General features: G+C 49.6%; 1 protein-coding gene across 2 annotated transcripts in view; it reads right to left on the reverse strand.

Annotated features, from left to right (window-relative positions):
- Nucleotides 1-15502, reverse strand: part of PPARD (peroxisome proliferator activated receptor delta) — a 79667-nt gene extending 64165 nt beyond the window's left edge. The window contains exons 1-2 of one of the 2 annotated variants that reach the window (XM_036316664.1): nucleotides 15376-15502; nucleotides 11404-11487 (exon numbers count right to left, since the gene is read on the reverse strand). The gene's annotated coding sequence lies outside the window, so the exon portion shown is untranslated. The remainder of the gene's footprint in view (nucleotides 1-11403; nucleotides 11488-15375) is intronic. The other variant, XM_036316667.1, reaches the window with a different exon arrangement.
- Nucleotides 15503-15886: the final 384 nt, after the last annotated feature.

Below are 15886 nucleotides of genomic sequence, written 5' to 3' on the forward strand. Positions count from 1 at the left end.
CCGCCTAGGACTATAAAATCAGGGATACAGGCATGGGGGGTTTAGTCTGTAGAGATAAAATTGGGGACACAGGCACGGAGGATTTAGTCTGTAGAGACCATCTGTACCTGGCCCCCAGAGGACAACACAGCTCAGCACAGCCGACTGATAGGCTGTCGTTGTGGAAAGCTGCCAGAGCAGAACTGTCACGAGGACACTGTGCAGGGAATGACTTTTCACGCTGGGCTTCCTTGACCTCTTCGGATCTGATTCTTAGAAACCCAAGCAACACTGTCCTGAGGTTCAGAACGAGGAGTGGCTCAGGAACATGGGGGGGAGGGGGGGGGTGCTGAGGACCCAGCTGATGGCCATGGCTGTGCCGTGGCACCAGCTCGTGTGCTCCGTCTCTTTCTCTGGCAGCCCCGGGCACCTGAGCTGAGTAACGGGGAAGAGGGCAGGCTGCGGTGCTGCTCCGGGAGACAAGGCCGGGAGGAGAGGGGCTGTTAAGAAGGCATTTCAAGTGGGCGACTGCGGGAGCCACTCTGAGGAGACAGGAGGGGTGAAGTGGAGAGAAGCGGCAGGCTTGGGGCTGAGGACAGTGATAGTGAAACTACCGCAGAAGTGCCTGTGAGAGCGGTCAGCCCGCATTTCGAGGGCGCAGCACCAGACCACCACTGCCTTTATTAGTCACAAAGAGACGGCTGCTCCACCCCTTCTAATATTTTAAGTTGATTATGTTTACCTGCTAACATTCCCTAGGTATGATGTGACAAATATTCTACAGAAAGGAACTGAGGAACACAGGCATAAAGGCCAAGAGGTGGTGTGAGAAGGGAGGGAGGAAGGAAGGACGAGACGAAGGACCATGTGAAATAAGAGATTTTATAGTATTTCAGGGGCCCTGGCCCTGGCACTATAGAGTGGCCCCAATCACATCTCTGGCCTCATCTCTTCCTCCCTCTCACCACTTGAGCAATACTGGCCCCCTGGCTATTCCTCACCAGCCATGTTCCTTCTCAGGGACTTTGTACTTGCTTTCCCTCTGTCTGTAAGATTCTTCCCACACATGGCCGTCTCCTCTTTCAATTCAAATATTACCTTCTCAGTGAGACTGTCCCCAGCCTTCTATTTAAAGCTGCCACTACCATCCTGGCTGGTAGCTCAATGGTTAGAGCACCGACCCCCCACCACCAAAGGGTTTGATTCCCGGTTAAGGGCATGTACCTGGGTTACAGGTTCAATCCCCAGCCCCAGTTGGGGTGCATGCAGGAGGCAACCAATCAGTGTGTCTCACATCCATGTTTCTCCCCCCACCCCCTACTTCTCTCTCCCTTTCACTCTAAAAATCAATGAAAAAAATATCCTCACATGAAGATTAACAACAAAATAATTTAAAAAATAAAGCTTCCACTACCTATTTCCTGCTTTATTTTTCGATAACAGCATTTATTACCTGACATGTTATTTACTTAATGCTGGCTCTCTCCCCTGACCCCATCACAACCACCATAAGAGCAGGAAATATTTTTTAAAAAAATATATTTTATTGATTTTTTACAGAGAGGAAGGGAGAGGGATAGAGAGTTAGAAACATCAATGAGAGAGAAACATCGATCAGCTGCCTCTTGCACACCCCCTACTGGGGATGTGCCTGCAACCAAGGTACATGCCCTTGACCGAAATCGAACCTGGGACCCTTGAGTCCGCAGGCTGGAGCTCTATCCACTGAGCCAAACCGGTTAGGGCAGAGCAGGAAATATTTTTATCTTTGTTCACTCCCTCATCCCCAGTGCCTAGAACAGTGCCTAGCACAGGGGTCCTCAAACTTTTTAAACAGGGGGCCAGTTCACTGTCCCTCAGACCGTTGGAGGGCCGGACTATAGTTTAAAAAAAACCATGAACAAATTCCTATGCACACTGCACATATCTTATTTTGAAGTAAAAAAACAAAACGGGAACAAATACAATATTTGTATGTGCATGTGGCCCGCGGGCCGTAGTTTGAGGACCCCTAGCCTAGCACATAGAAGGTATCCCATATAACTGCCGAATGAATGGAAGGAAGAAGAGAAGGTGAAATGAGAGTCAGATTTAAACCGATCCTGGGTCCTCCAGTCTGAAGGAAGCCCTTTATTACTGACTGAACTGAACGTGTGGGGCGAGTTCCAAAAGCAATGACCAGCTACTCCAGACAGTAGGCCTTCTCCTCTGCTCCCACGTAGTCACTAAGACTCCCCTGAGAGCACACTGTCTAATATTTCTGGGAAGAGGCTGGACTTAGGTCTCAAACGGCCGTGAAAGGGATGCTCCTAAGATTGTTAGACATAAGAACAAGGGTTAGCCAGGTCCCTGGAGCTGGATGACCCTGTGGGAGTTTCCTGTTGCCACTGAAACTAATTACTACAGACTGTGGCTTAAAACACAAATTTATTCTCCTACAGTTATTGAGGTCAGAAATCCAAAATCAGTTCCACTGGGTCAAAATCAAGGTTGGCAGGGCTACACGTCCTCCGGAGGTTCTAGGGGAGCCTTCGTTCCTGGCCTTTTCCAGCTTCTAGAGCTGCATTCCTTGCAGTCCTCAGCCTCTTCCTCCATCTTCAGGGCCAGCGGGGTAGCATCTCGCTGTAGTAGTCACACTGCCTTCTTCTGCATCAATGCTTCCTTTGCTTTCCTCTTAAAAAGACACTTGTGACTGCACTTACGGCCCATTCAAATAACCCAGGGTCATCTCTCCATCTCAAGATCCTTAACTTAATAGCATCTGCCAAGTCCACTTTGCCACAGAAGGTAGCATCTACAGTCCCAGGGGTTGCAGCCTGGATATCTCTGGGGGCCGTTACCCAGTCTACCACCATGAAAGACAGACTCCAAGAGTTTGGAAGAAACAGTTCAGACCTCGGGTCCACATGACAAAAGCCAGATGAGGCGTAATGGAGCATCCCAGGCCAGGGTCTTTCTTTGGCTATTGGTGCTGCTGTGCTGCCAATTACCTTGGTTTTGGCCCAGTGAAACGGATTTTGGACTTCTGACCTCCAGAACTGCAGGAGAATAAATGTTTTGTTTTAAGCCACAAGTCTGTGGTCATTTGTTACAGTGACAACAGGGGGTGTAATCCTAAGGGGTAAGGAATTCATTTCATGAAACTGAGCATTTGGCCCTCGGAGGACTCCTCAGGAGAGAGGGTGGTATTCTCTTCTTTGACCTGAAGCCCCCAAAGGACCACTCAGGAGTTCATCTCAGGATGCACGTGCTGAGGGTCAAGGGGAAACCATCAGGAAGGCTTTTATAGGAGGGAAGGCGCAAAAAAACAACCCCCAAAACACAAAATCATGTGGGTCAGACAAACAAGCTTGAGATCCGGGCTGGCAGGTAAGCTCTCTCATGATAACCGCCTGGGTGGAGGGCTCTAAGAACCCGTCTGGGTTTGGAGGAAGACGGCTGTGATAGAGTCCCAGATCAGCTGGTGATGTCTGACACCAGGAACTGGCAGGTTCATGACCATTCATATGCCACCTTACCCACTCTGCTCTACATGGCACACTGGGAGCTACAGGAAAAGGACTTCTGCCCAGACATGAAAAGACCTGGGGCCCTCTGGCGTGGCTCAGTGGTTGAGCATCATGCCGATCAGGGCACATGCCTGGGTTTCGGGCTCTATCCCCACTAGGGGGTGTGCAGGAGGCAGTCAATCAGTGATTCTCTATCATCATTGATGTTTCTATCTCTCTATCCCCTTCTCTCTGAAATCAGTAAAAATATATTAAAAAAGAAAAAAACACCTGGAGAAACACTACTACTCCAGGACACTATGCCTCTGTGGTGTAGCCATTATACGGTCTCTTACTAAGTTGGATCATGCTGCTCATTGCAAACAATTTCATTCCAACTCAAAACCCTCAGTGAAGTGGCTCTGACTAGAGTAAATTTCCAATATAAGAACTATATGCTTATCTTATTGGTTTTATTGATATGTTCACCAGTGGACCCAGCTGGCCAGAAATATTTAGTGGGGAAATAACAGAGCAGTGTTTCTCAGCCAGAGGTGTTTTTGCCTCCTAGGGGACATGTGGCAATGTCTGGAAACAGTCTTGGTTTTCACCCCTGGGGGTGGGGGTAGAGGGGGTACTGGCATCTAGTGGGTAGAAGCCAGGGGTGATGCTAAACATCCTATAATACACAGAAAGCCCGCACAACAAAGAATTACCAGCCCAAAATGTCTATAGTGCTGGGGCTGAGAAAGCCTGAGACAGAGGAAATGGAACTGGAGGCAATGAAAGTGGAGTTATGAACAAGGAAATGTTTTAGGCAATTAAGGGAAACTGAGGAAAAGCACGCCATGCTTGCTTGTTTGGAAAAGGGAGTGATGAGTAGAGCTCTGGGTTCTGGCAAATTCAGGGGTGGTCTGTCTGTGAGGAGAGTGGGCCCCACACTGTGTATTCAGGCTGCTTGGCGAGTGCCGCTGTTGAGAGTGAACTTGGCCTTTATTACCGTCCAAGTCAATGACTCTGCCTCTGAAGTCACAACTCCTAGATGAGGAAAGTGCCAAAGCAGTAATAAGATAAGGATCAAGGAATCAGAGCAGATTACAAACAAAAGCAATGAAAATCTATTTTAAATTAATAATGCAGAAATGAACTTAAGCCCAGGTGGTGTTCCCACGCCACCATGACCTCTCCCCTCAGTGCCTCCGCATGAGAGACCCTCCAGAGCTGGGCCGCTGCTGGCTGTGGAGAGCGTGGGAATGGTCTCGGGAGAGCCCTGTGATGCCAGCACGGCGGGTAGAAGTTAGGCTCTGAATGCAGGGCTGGAAAGAAAAAGGAGGGCGCCGCACTGCACGGCCCGACGCCAACACTGTTTACCGGAAGGTGAAGACTCCCCGTCAGAGGCTGGGCTCCTGGTGCCACAGCCGGCACACTGGGGAGAAACTGGTTGAGAAAGGCGTTTCTCCGAGTCCACCTCAGAACCGAGCTCGGCAGGCAGGGGGTGAACCAGCACTTACCGAGGTGCACTTTCCTCATGAAGCCATAATTCCACACATGGGAGCTAAGAGTCACCTAGGTCTGCCCGACGCCAAATCCACACCAGCCCTTCCCGTGGCCTCTTCACAGACAGAAAGAGCTAGAGACAGGCCAAGGACAGGAGGTGCCCACACCCGCGGCCAGGGCTACAGGGAACACAGAAGGAGCCAGCTCTGCTAACAAAGTCCACACGGAGCCTCCTGTCTCAAGCAGTTCCTCCAAGCTTGTCCTCCACATTCATTTTCCGTTTTCCCCTCCTAACGCCCCCCCTTTGTCTTTCTCTCGACCACTCTCTAATTTGTCCCCCTTTCTTCCCACTTCCTATTGGTCTGTGATACTGAAACTGAAGTGTAATTGAAGCACTGTTAGTAGTGTTACATGAAGTTTGACATTTCCTGCTTTTTTCAAAATAAATCATGATGCCCGGCCAGTGTGGCTCAATGGTTGAGCATCAACCCATGAACCAGGAAGTCACAGTTCAATTCCCAGTCACCGCACATGCCCAGGTTGCAGGCTCGATCCCCAGTAGGGGGCGTGCAGGAGGCAGCCGGTCAATGATTCTCTCTCATCATTGATGTTTCTAGCTTTCCCTCCCTCTCCCTTCCTCTCTCTGAAATCCATAAAAACATATTTAAAAATAAATAAATAAATAATGATTAACTTTTTAATGTACCTTGACAATAAAACCTAAATTTTTTTAATCCTCACCCAAGAATATGTTTTTATTGTATTTATTTATTTTTAAAATACTTTTATTGATTTCAGAGAAGGGAGAGGGAGAGAGAGACAGAAACATCAGTGATGAGAGTGAATCATTGATCAGCTGACTCCTGCACGCCCCACATTGGGGATGGAGCTTACAACCCAGGCACATGCCCTGACCAGGAATCAAACCGTGACCTCCAGGCTGGCTGTTTTTATTGATTTTACTGAGAGAGAGAGACAGACAGACATCGATGTGAGAGAAAAACATCAATCCCATATGTACCCTGAACCCACAACCTGGGTATGTGACCTGACCAGGAACCAAACCCGTCACCTTCAGGCGCACAAGAAACTTTCAAACAACTAAGCCACACCGGCCAGGGACAGTTGCCTCAACTTTTGTGAACCCTGAAATCTTTCCAGTGTATCAACATTCCTAAATAACAAGGGTGGGGTGGGGGGGTGGGGGTGCTACTCCACCTGTGCTCTGGGTACTTAATCTATGTGGCCGATAGATCAAAATCAGTAATTTTAACAGCAACCAGAGAAACTCAAAGTTAACACGAGGAAGAATTCCCTAACATTTAAATTACTGCAGTAGTCTCCTACCCAATCTATTTACCTCCATTTTTTCCCCATTCAATCCACCTTTTTGCAACATTCACACAATCACTCCTTGCTTCAAAACCACCAACAGCCGAAACCGGTTTGGCTCAGTGGATAGAGCGTCGGCTTGCGGACTGAAAGGTCCCAGGTTCGATTCCGGTCAAGGGCATGTACCTGGGTTGCGGGCACATCCCCGGTAGGAGATGTGCAGGAGGCAGCTGATCGATATTTCTCTCTCATCGATGTTTCTAACTCTCTATCTCTCTCCCTTCCTTTCTGTAAAAAATCAATAAAATATATTAAAAAAAAAAAAAAAAAAAAAAAACCACCAACAGCTGCCCAGCCAGGTGGCTCAGTTGCGGATTTGATTCCCGATCAGGGCACATACCTAGGTTGCAAGTTTAATCCTGAGTGGGGCATGTATGGGAAGCGACCCATTGATGTTCCTCTCTCAGATTGATGTTTCCATGATGTTCTCCCCCCCCACCTCTCTCTCTCTCTCTCTCTTCAATAAACATATCCTCAGGTGAGGATTAAAAAAAACACAAAAACAGCCCTATCCGGTTTGGCTCAGTGCATAGAGCGTCGGCCTGCAGACTGAAGGGTGCCAGGTTAGATTCCGGTCAAGGGCATGTACCTTGGTTGCGGGCACATCCCCAGTAGGAGGTGTGCAGGAGGCAGCTGATCGATGTTTCTCTCTCATCGATGTTTCTAACTCTCTATCCCTCTCCCTTCCTCTCTGTAAAAATCAATAAAATATATTAAAAACAACAACAACAAAAACACCAATGGCTACCCACTGCCCAAAGAACATAAAGTGCAAATTCCTTCACCTGGCATTCAACAGCTTCTATCAACCTACTAGAAATTTCCCAACAATGGTTTCCAGGAATGGAAATCATGAGAAGAAGCACTTTTCTCCTAAAAGTATTCAGATACCGGCTAGGTTATCTCACATAAAAGATGCTGGTCTCTAAGAAGGCCTTTCTCACTCCCAATACACCAGGCCTCTTGTCATTCAAACCATTGTGTAGTCCCCTCCTTGAATCTGAACTGGTCCTATGATTAAGAAAATACAGAGTAAGTGACATTGTGTGACTTCTAAAGAGAGGTCATAAGAGACCTTATCATTTATGCCTGGATTTCTCAGTACACTCAATCTCGGGATGTTTCTGCTCAGAATCCAGCTGCCATGCTGTGAGAAGCCCAAGGCACATGGAGAGCCCACATGGAGGCACTCTAGTGAACAGCCAGCCTCAAGCGCCAGCCATGTGAGTGAGCAAGTGGGGAAGTCCAGCCCAGCTGAGCCTTTAGATGACTCCTGCCCAGCCTCCATTCGACTACAGCAAAAGAGAGTCCCCAAGTGAAGACCACCCAGCTGAGCCGACTCAACATACAGAATCGTTAAAGATAATAAAGTACCGTCCTGGCTCAGTTGGTTAAGTGTCATCTCCTGCACCAAGAAGTCTCCACTTCGATTCCCAGTCAGGGCTCGATGCCCCAGTAGGGGGCATGCAGTAGGCAGCCAACTGATGTTTTTTTCAAACATCAATATTTCTCTCTCACTTCCCCTTCCTGTCTCTCTAAAAACAATAAGAACATAATTTTTAAAAAGATAATAAAGCGCCAATTTCACTTAGGAATGTCCTAGATCCGTGGTCGGCAAACCGCAGCTCACGAGCCACATGCGGCTCTTTGGCCCCTTGAGTGTGGCTCGTCCACAAAATACCACGTGCAGGTGCGCACGTACAAAAACTTCGTGGCCCATGCGCAGAAGTCGGTATTTTGTGGAAGAGCCGGTATTTTGTGGAAAAGCCACACTCGAGGGGACAAAGAGCCATATGTGGCTCACGAGCCGCAGTTTCTTGAGTCGCAGTTTGCCGACCACTGTCCTAGATGAACCACTAAAAAATAACTTATTAAATCTTGACCCTTAAGTGCACATCTTTTAAATATTCTGTGTAACAAAATAGGAATGATATGAAAAAGCAGTTGTGTGACTGTTTGAGTTGCAAGCTAAACCAGGCACTTTTCTCATGAAACACAATTTTTACTTGAAAGAAAAGATGAACAAATTATAATTGCTTAGCCCTGGCCAGCTTGCTCAGTGGTTAGAGCTTCCACCCATGGGTCACAGGTTTGATTCCGGTCAAGGGCATGTACCTCGGCTACAGGCTTGATCCCCGGCCCTGGTCGGGGTGTATGTGGGAGGCAACCAGTCCAAGTGTCTCTCTCACATCAATGGTTCTCTCTCTCTGTCTCTCCTCCCCTTCCACTCTCTCTCTCTCAAAATCAATGAAAAAAATATTCTCAGGTGAGGATTAACAAAAAAAAAATTAAAAAAATATATAATAAATTAGACTTGGGTATTCAACCAAGTTTTTCTTGAAAATAAATGAAGTGACACAGTCACTTCAAGAAAAAAACCTGACAGTATATTACCAAAGATAAAAATCAAGCTTGCATGAGAAATTCAAATTATAGAAAACCTGCATCCACCACTTTGAGATTGACAGTTTCTCAATACTTGAAGACTTAAAAATATATATAGATAGATTATTGATTTCAGAGAGGAAGAGAGATAGAAACATCAATGATGAGAGTGAATAATTTATCGGCTGCCTCCTGCACGCCCCCTACTGGGAATTAAGCCCGCAACCCAGGCATGTGCCCTTGACTGGAATTGAGCCAGGGACCCTTCAGTCCGCAGGCTTAATGTCACAAAGCATAAAAAGTTTGTTGATGACCGGCTGGGGTGGCTCAGTGGTTGAGCATCGACCTATGCACCAGGAGGTCACGGTTCGATTCCCGGTCGGGGCACATGCCCAGGTTTCGGGCTCCATCCCCAGTAGGGGACATGCAGGAGGCAGCCGATTGATGATTCTCTCTCATCACTGATGTTTCTATTTCTCTCTCTCCCTCTCCCTTTCTCTCTGAAATCAATAAAAATATGTATTTTTTAAAAAGTTTGTCAATAAGGTTTTAGACTCCACATTACGACTAACCTTTAAGATTATCCTACCGCTTGTCAAGTTTTGTTATCGCATCGAATAGCCACAATTACTGCAAACTATATTAAAATAACCCTCTCATTCTCAACTATGTATCTATATCAAAAAAAATCCAGATTTTTTTTTCATATCCTTCAAATAAGACATATTTTAAGAGATTGGACACAGAAGCAGTTATAAAAACACAGCTGCCTTCAATTAGATTAGGCATTAAGAGATTAGCAAAAATGGAAAACTGTGTCACTCCTCACAACTTTTTTGTTTTAAAAAAAGAGCTATTTTTCATTAAAATTTTCATCTGTGATCAATGTAATGGGTTTTATTATTATTATTATAGTAAATGACTTAATAAATTAGTAATTCTTAGAAATTCCTAAGTTTTCATTTTTAGCTTGGTAATAAACAAAAGTTCTTGGGGCCCTTAATAAATTTTAAGAATGTAAAAGGGTTTCAAGGCCAAAAAGCTTGAGAACCACTGTTTAACAATATTCTAAAGCTGACTACAAAATAAACCAACTTTCTTTCAAAGTGCAATCTGAACTCAGCTTCTTCAAGGACAAAGCCAGTCCTCAGGGTGACTTGCTCCTCTCAGTGAGTACCCATGAGCGGCATGTTCTCAGAACTCACCAGCTCCCTAATGTCTTAAACATCTTTGTGTGCATACATCTTCTCTCCCCAACAGGTTCCACACACCTGGGGCGTGAGACCATGTGTGAAACATCTGTCACAGCTCCTGGCCCACAAAAGTGCCTCAGAGAGGAAAGACTAAGATGACAACACCAGTTTTGTAGATTAACACTAAAAAAAATCTGATAACGCTATAGGCTTACCTTTGCCAGGGGAGACTGAAAAAGAAAAATTTTAGCTGAGACTGGGAGCACACAGCTCAGGGATGAACTGGACAATTGACCCATGGACAAGTATGCTACTGCCACTATGGCTAGCTGCTGCTGAAACAAATGATAAAGCAAATCAACTCAACTCAGTAACTCTTCCTGCTCAGGGGAACTCCTACTTCAACCCTTCCCAGGGAATCTCAGAGGCCTCCCCAACCCCCTCCTTCCTCCTTCCCATTTCCTTCAGAGGAAAGGACTTGGTGTGGGTTTGAGAACAGGAGTGGCCCCTGCCTGATGAGGGCCTTCCTGCAAGATCCACAAACAACCTGACCCCCACAAAAAGACAGACACATGGGCTCAGCACCCTGTTTGGCAACAGGAAAACCCGCTGGGTGTTAAAGGCGGGGAAAGGGAAGTGAAGCTCATAAACAGCTACTGGAACCATTAAAACCTGGAGATTAAAACAAATCAGACAGGAGCCCCATGTTACCCCTGGCCCCCAGCAGGGACCCCATCACAGCCCAGCCTCCCAAAGAGCTGGGACAATGAACATCGAATTCCCTGGAGCTCCCCTCGGAGAATTTATAAAATCTGCCAGACATCCAGAGAACAGGGAAACAGCAATGGGAAGCCCAGAGCATTGTTCAGACTCTGGTAAGGACCCACCACCCCAGCAGAGATGGAAGGAACAATTCTGTGTATTATGCCCAGCTCTCATATATGCCAGCAAATATCGACCCATGAGACAGGGATTGATTCTGTTTTTTTACTATCATCCTTTCCCAATGCCGGTACTGTGCCTGGCACGTAGTAGACACTCCAAAATGTTTAATGCACAAATGAAAGAGAATGATGAACACCATTTTTGTGGCCTGGCACCTATAGGGGCAGAGAGAAAGTGTGTGCATTTATTCACTCAACAAATATTTATTTAGCATCTTCTATGCCAGACACTGTCCTAGACACAATAGGAAACAAAATAAGTCCCTGTCCTTGTGGAGTTTATGTTTAGTGGTTGTAAAGGTGAAAATCTCAACGCTCCCCAAAAAACTATGTTAAGTCATAGTCATTCAATAATTGTTTAGTAAGCGTCTGCTACGTGCAAGTGATGAGTACCAGGCGCTATGACAGGCACCTGGGATCTGGGACTCAGTCCTAGTGAAATTATTTCATCTTCTAGGCCAGGACCCTGTATCTGAATGTGTGTGCCAGCTGTTAGAGGCTCCTGGGTAAGGAAAACGTGATTACCTCTTTGGCGCATCTGTCCTCATCTGTCGGTGAGCAGAAGCCACTGCGTGAGTACCACGTACATGCCCAAAACACCACACAACACTGCAGGATAGAAAGAAACCCAACATCTTTAGCTGAGAGGTGCCGGAGTCAGAAAAGCAGCTCTAATATCTATAATAATAAAAGCGTAATATGCTAATTAGACCAGATGTCCTTCCGGATGAAGCCAGGGCTGGGAGGGAAGCCGGTGCCACAGCCGGGGGAAAGAAGGCCTACTCTTGCAGGCTTTTTGTGCATCGGGCTCCTGTGTTATAATAAAACACTAGGACAGACACATGCCCAGGTTGTGGGCCTGATCCCCAATAGGGGCAGGCAGGAGGCAGCCGACCGATATTTTTTTCTCATCAATGTTTCTATTTCTCTTTCTTCCGTCCCCTCTCTCTAAAATCTATAATAACATATTTTTTAAAAAAATAGACACTAGGGCTCAAAGAGTGCTCCTAAAGCAAGGGGGCTCCTCCTATGTCCCTCATACACGCCCCCTGAGATGTTGTTATTCTGGGCCTACGTAGCAAGCATTTCCCAATCCTGGAAGTAGTCTGCTCATTTCCAAGTAAGAAGACACTGGCTCTGCTGACTGTACCGGGTGGGGCAGAAGGAGCTGGCAAGATGAAGGAGGTGCTAGAGCCCAACACTTCCGATGGTTAACAACTCATAAACGGAGATGCCCTGAGTCATGCTTGATTCCTTGACCAAAGCCCCATGGAGACAGGACCGGGGTCACATCCCAATCACCAGCCTCTGAGCTATGAAGGCCAGGAACTATCTCCCAAGCGAGAAGACCCACATGTCTGAAATCTGATGCGATGGGACATTTCCTCCCTGCCAGCAAGTGCCTAGCTCCCCTCTGACACCGTGTAACTCAGCTGCTTCAAGTAACTCCTCCCCCTAGATCCAAAGGCACAGAATCATGCTCAGGACATCAAACCATCAACAAGCAGCAGCCACTGGGCAATCTGGGACAACACAGTACAGACAAGGGCATCACGCACAGAACCTCTAACGTGACACAAACAAGAGCCTGGCAAGACCGACAAAGTCCATGGAGATGCTACGTATGGGACTGCTGGGCTGTAGGGCAGGCAGCTCCTGGCATTTCCAGGAGGGCCCACAATTAGCCTCCCAATGCCAGGAAGCCCCCTGGCAGGGGAGCCTCAGGGACAGGATAGAGCTGAAGCCTTTGGAAGAGCCCGGTCCACTCCTCCTGAGAGGGAGGAGCTGCAGTCCCAGGACACGCCAGCATCCGCAGGCCCCGAAGACAGCTTGCCTGGCAGCCAGGACAGCTGCCCTCTACCCAAAGCAGGGGCCTGGTAGCTTCCCAGGCCAGCATCCAACCCTGGCTGTCCTCTCACCAGGTCGGGGGAGGGGTCTCAGGGACCACCGGTGGAGGTGGCGGGCTGAGTAAGGGCAATTCTTCCTCAGTGGGCTGAGGCACACCCCGAAGAAGGAAAAAGTGGCGGTGGAGAGGCAGGGAGAAAGGCAGCCAAACAAGAGTGGCTCAGTAGACTTAGTTCATTCAACCAGAAGCAATGTGCTACATCATCTGTAGATACTGTCAGAGGCCTGTCTGCTCACACCTTTGAGAAAGAGGCAGGCTGCCCCTGGCTCTGCAAAAATCACTAAATGGGAACTCGGTGACGGACAATCGTAACTTCCCACGTAGAAAACGACAGCGTGAGCAAACTGCAGGAAGCAATCGGCCAGGCTGCGGGTGCCCAAGCGGCTCCACAAGGAGTGGGCTTGACCTCTTCCCAAGCCTCTCACCTCCCCCTCAGTGGGGAGTGCAGGTGAGCAAAGACAGAGGAGTAGCAAACTGCTCAGGGTCAGGCAAAACCCTTGGGAGCCTGAGATTAGACGAAATGACTGCCAAACCCACAACCTCAACTTCATTAGGGATGACCCATTCCAATCCTGGTTTTCATAGAACAAGGGACCCCTTTTGGTCCATTCTGCCCAAATCCCCCCAACTGCTGCCTAAGAGGGGGCTCAGGGGTCAGTGGAAAGGGGACTGGCTCAGCCATCCTGGATCCTATTTCTTTCACAGAAAAGTTCAGTGCACAAGAGGATTCCAAAACGTGAAGTCTAGTTCAGTTGGCTCTCCACCAAAGCCCCTGGAAGTTGCCAATTCTGTGTCCAATTCTGGCTCAAAGACAGAGAGCACGATCCTCAAAAGAGAAGACCTAGAAACCTAGAGCCACGTGAAACAAGTGAAACAACAGGCCCTCGTTTCTAAACGTGAGAGTGGGTCACGCTTTCTGAATCTTCCAAGACCAGATCGGGCAGAAACAGGGGCCTGTATGTTACTTCCTGACGATCTCTCTGGGGTACTAACTCCAAATAAAGGCGTTCAGGTGGAAGGCATCTGAAAAGAACTTTCTGCCTGGCGAGAAGGTTACATACCCAGACACCACAAAGGTGGGGGGCTCTCTGGCCCCAGACAGAATCATCTCTGTGACTAGAAGCGACTGAAGCTCTTGCCACAGTCTGACTAACGCCGTCCCAGACCGCCTGGGCAGACAGTGACCTGACCTTTGATGTAACGCCCGGGCAAAGGGAACAGAACTTCAGTGTCCACTTCCCTCTTGGATCCACAGGAAATTAAGCTCCCAAGGAAAATGCAGGGAGAAACTTCAAAAGAACCCGCTCAGTGAGGGACGGGAATCAGAGGCCCTGTCTCAGTCCGTGGATCAGAGATGCACGAGGGGAAGTCAGCAGCTGGTTCAAGCCATCACCAGCAAAAGGGAGCTATCGGGCGGCAATCTGTTCAAAACTCCAACAGGAAAAACACTGTCTGGAGTCAGCACAGAGGGAAAAGGTTGAGAACCACAGGTCCGAAGGTGGGAGTCAGGGCTGCCATGGGCTGGGGTATCACGATGTGCATGTGTTCAGTGCGTCCAGAGTGGAAAGACGCGCAGCCCCGTTTCCTGGAAGGGGAAAAGAGCTGGACGGGGCCTCCAGCCACGCCTGGCGCACGCCCAACTCGGCGGCCAGTCTCTTCCCAAGGGTTCCTGGAAGTCAACAGGCCCATAAAGAAGTATTACAGCTGAGATGAGAAGAACGATCTACAAACTGCACATCATCCCTGATGCAACACCCCAGTAAATTCTCCCACGAAGACATAGCCTGCTCTTTATCTCCGACATTCAATGCTCCTCACCCCCTTGCTATCTCAGCTGCAGGTCAAGGGGGAAGCACAGTAGTGTGTGAGCTAATGCTTCTCCCTGAGGCAGAGGCAAGGCCCTGGGAGGGAAGGGGAGAGAGGGGCAAAAGCAGGGCCTCTGAGAGGAGCCGGGGCAGGAGAGGCTTAGGCAGACAGGTAAGCAGCCCGGGGCTGAAGAAGCCTGTAACCCCGCGAGGGAGACGAGGAGGAGCCCCAATACTGAGAAGGGCAGGCAGCGGGGGACGGAGGGGGCAGGGATGGAACAGAGCAAAGACTGAGGGCAAGAATGGAAGGACGAAGGCCGGGGACAAGGATAAGCACGGGGCAGGGAAGATCCCCAAGGAGACCCCGGGCAGAGGGCAATGCATCTGGGGACACCGGAGAAGAGACGAAGGAAGGTCAGAGGTCAGGGTGGGGAGCGGGAGACCACCCGAGCCTGAGCCCGGGCTCTCCCAACACTGACGCGGGAGGAGACGGGGCCACGAGGCCCAAGTGGGGTCACAGTCGGGTGGGGAGGCCTGCAGCTGGGCTCAGACAGCGGTGAGGGTCCCAAGAGCTGGGTCCCAGGGGCGCCAGGCAGCAACGGACCACCGCAGACCGGCCCGAGTCCGAGCGTCGGGAGGCGGCGGCGGCTCGGTCCCCGGACCCCGGCTGCTGTTCCCGCCCCCACTCCCCTCCGGCCCTGGCGTTCCGGCCGCGTGGGCCGCCTCGGCCCGGACCCGCCGCTTACCTCCGCCGCGTGCCGACCCGCCTCCCCGACCCAGACTGACCTGTCCCGGCCGCCTCTCGCGCCGCCGCCGCCGTCCCGCAGGCTGCTCCGGCTCCTGCCAAAACTTTTCCCATTAATCCCAGCTCCGCCGCGGCCGGGCGTCACACGCAGCGCCGCCCCGCCCCGCCCCCGCGGGCGTGACGTCACCGCGCAGCTCGGCTTCACCCCCCTTCCCCCGCCCCTTTCCGCCCGAGCCAGCCAATCACCGCGCCTCCTGGAGGCTCCGCGGATCCTGCCACTCCGCCCACCGCACGCCGCTCTGGCCGCTGCAGCTCCCTCTGGTGCCGGATGCGGACCCGGCCGCTTAGGGAGGAGCTTGGAGGGAGCTCCAGGCCAGCGAAACAAGTCGAGCAAGTATGTATCGCTAAAGGGAATTTAAAGCTGGAGGGAACTAGGGGTCATCTGGTCTAGCCTCCTCATCCTCCAGTGGAGAGAAGGTGCGTGACTTGCTGTAGGAAGCAACAGAACCCGACTCTTCAGACTCCAGACTCCACTGGACGAGATTGTGCTGC

Source organism: Myotis myotis, unplaced genomic scaffold (assembly GCF_014108235.1).
Source record: "Myotis myotis isolate mMyoMyo1 unplaced genomic scaffold, mMyoMyo1.p scaffold_m19_p_7, whole genome shotgun sequence".
Classification (NCBI taxonomy): Eukaryota; Metazoa; Chordata; class Mammalia; order Chiroptera; family Vespertilionidae; genus Myotis; species Myotis myotis.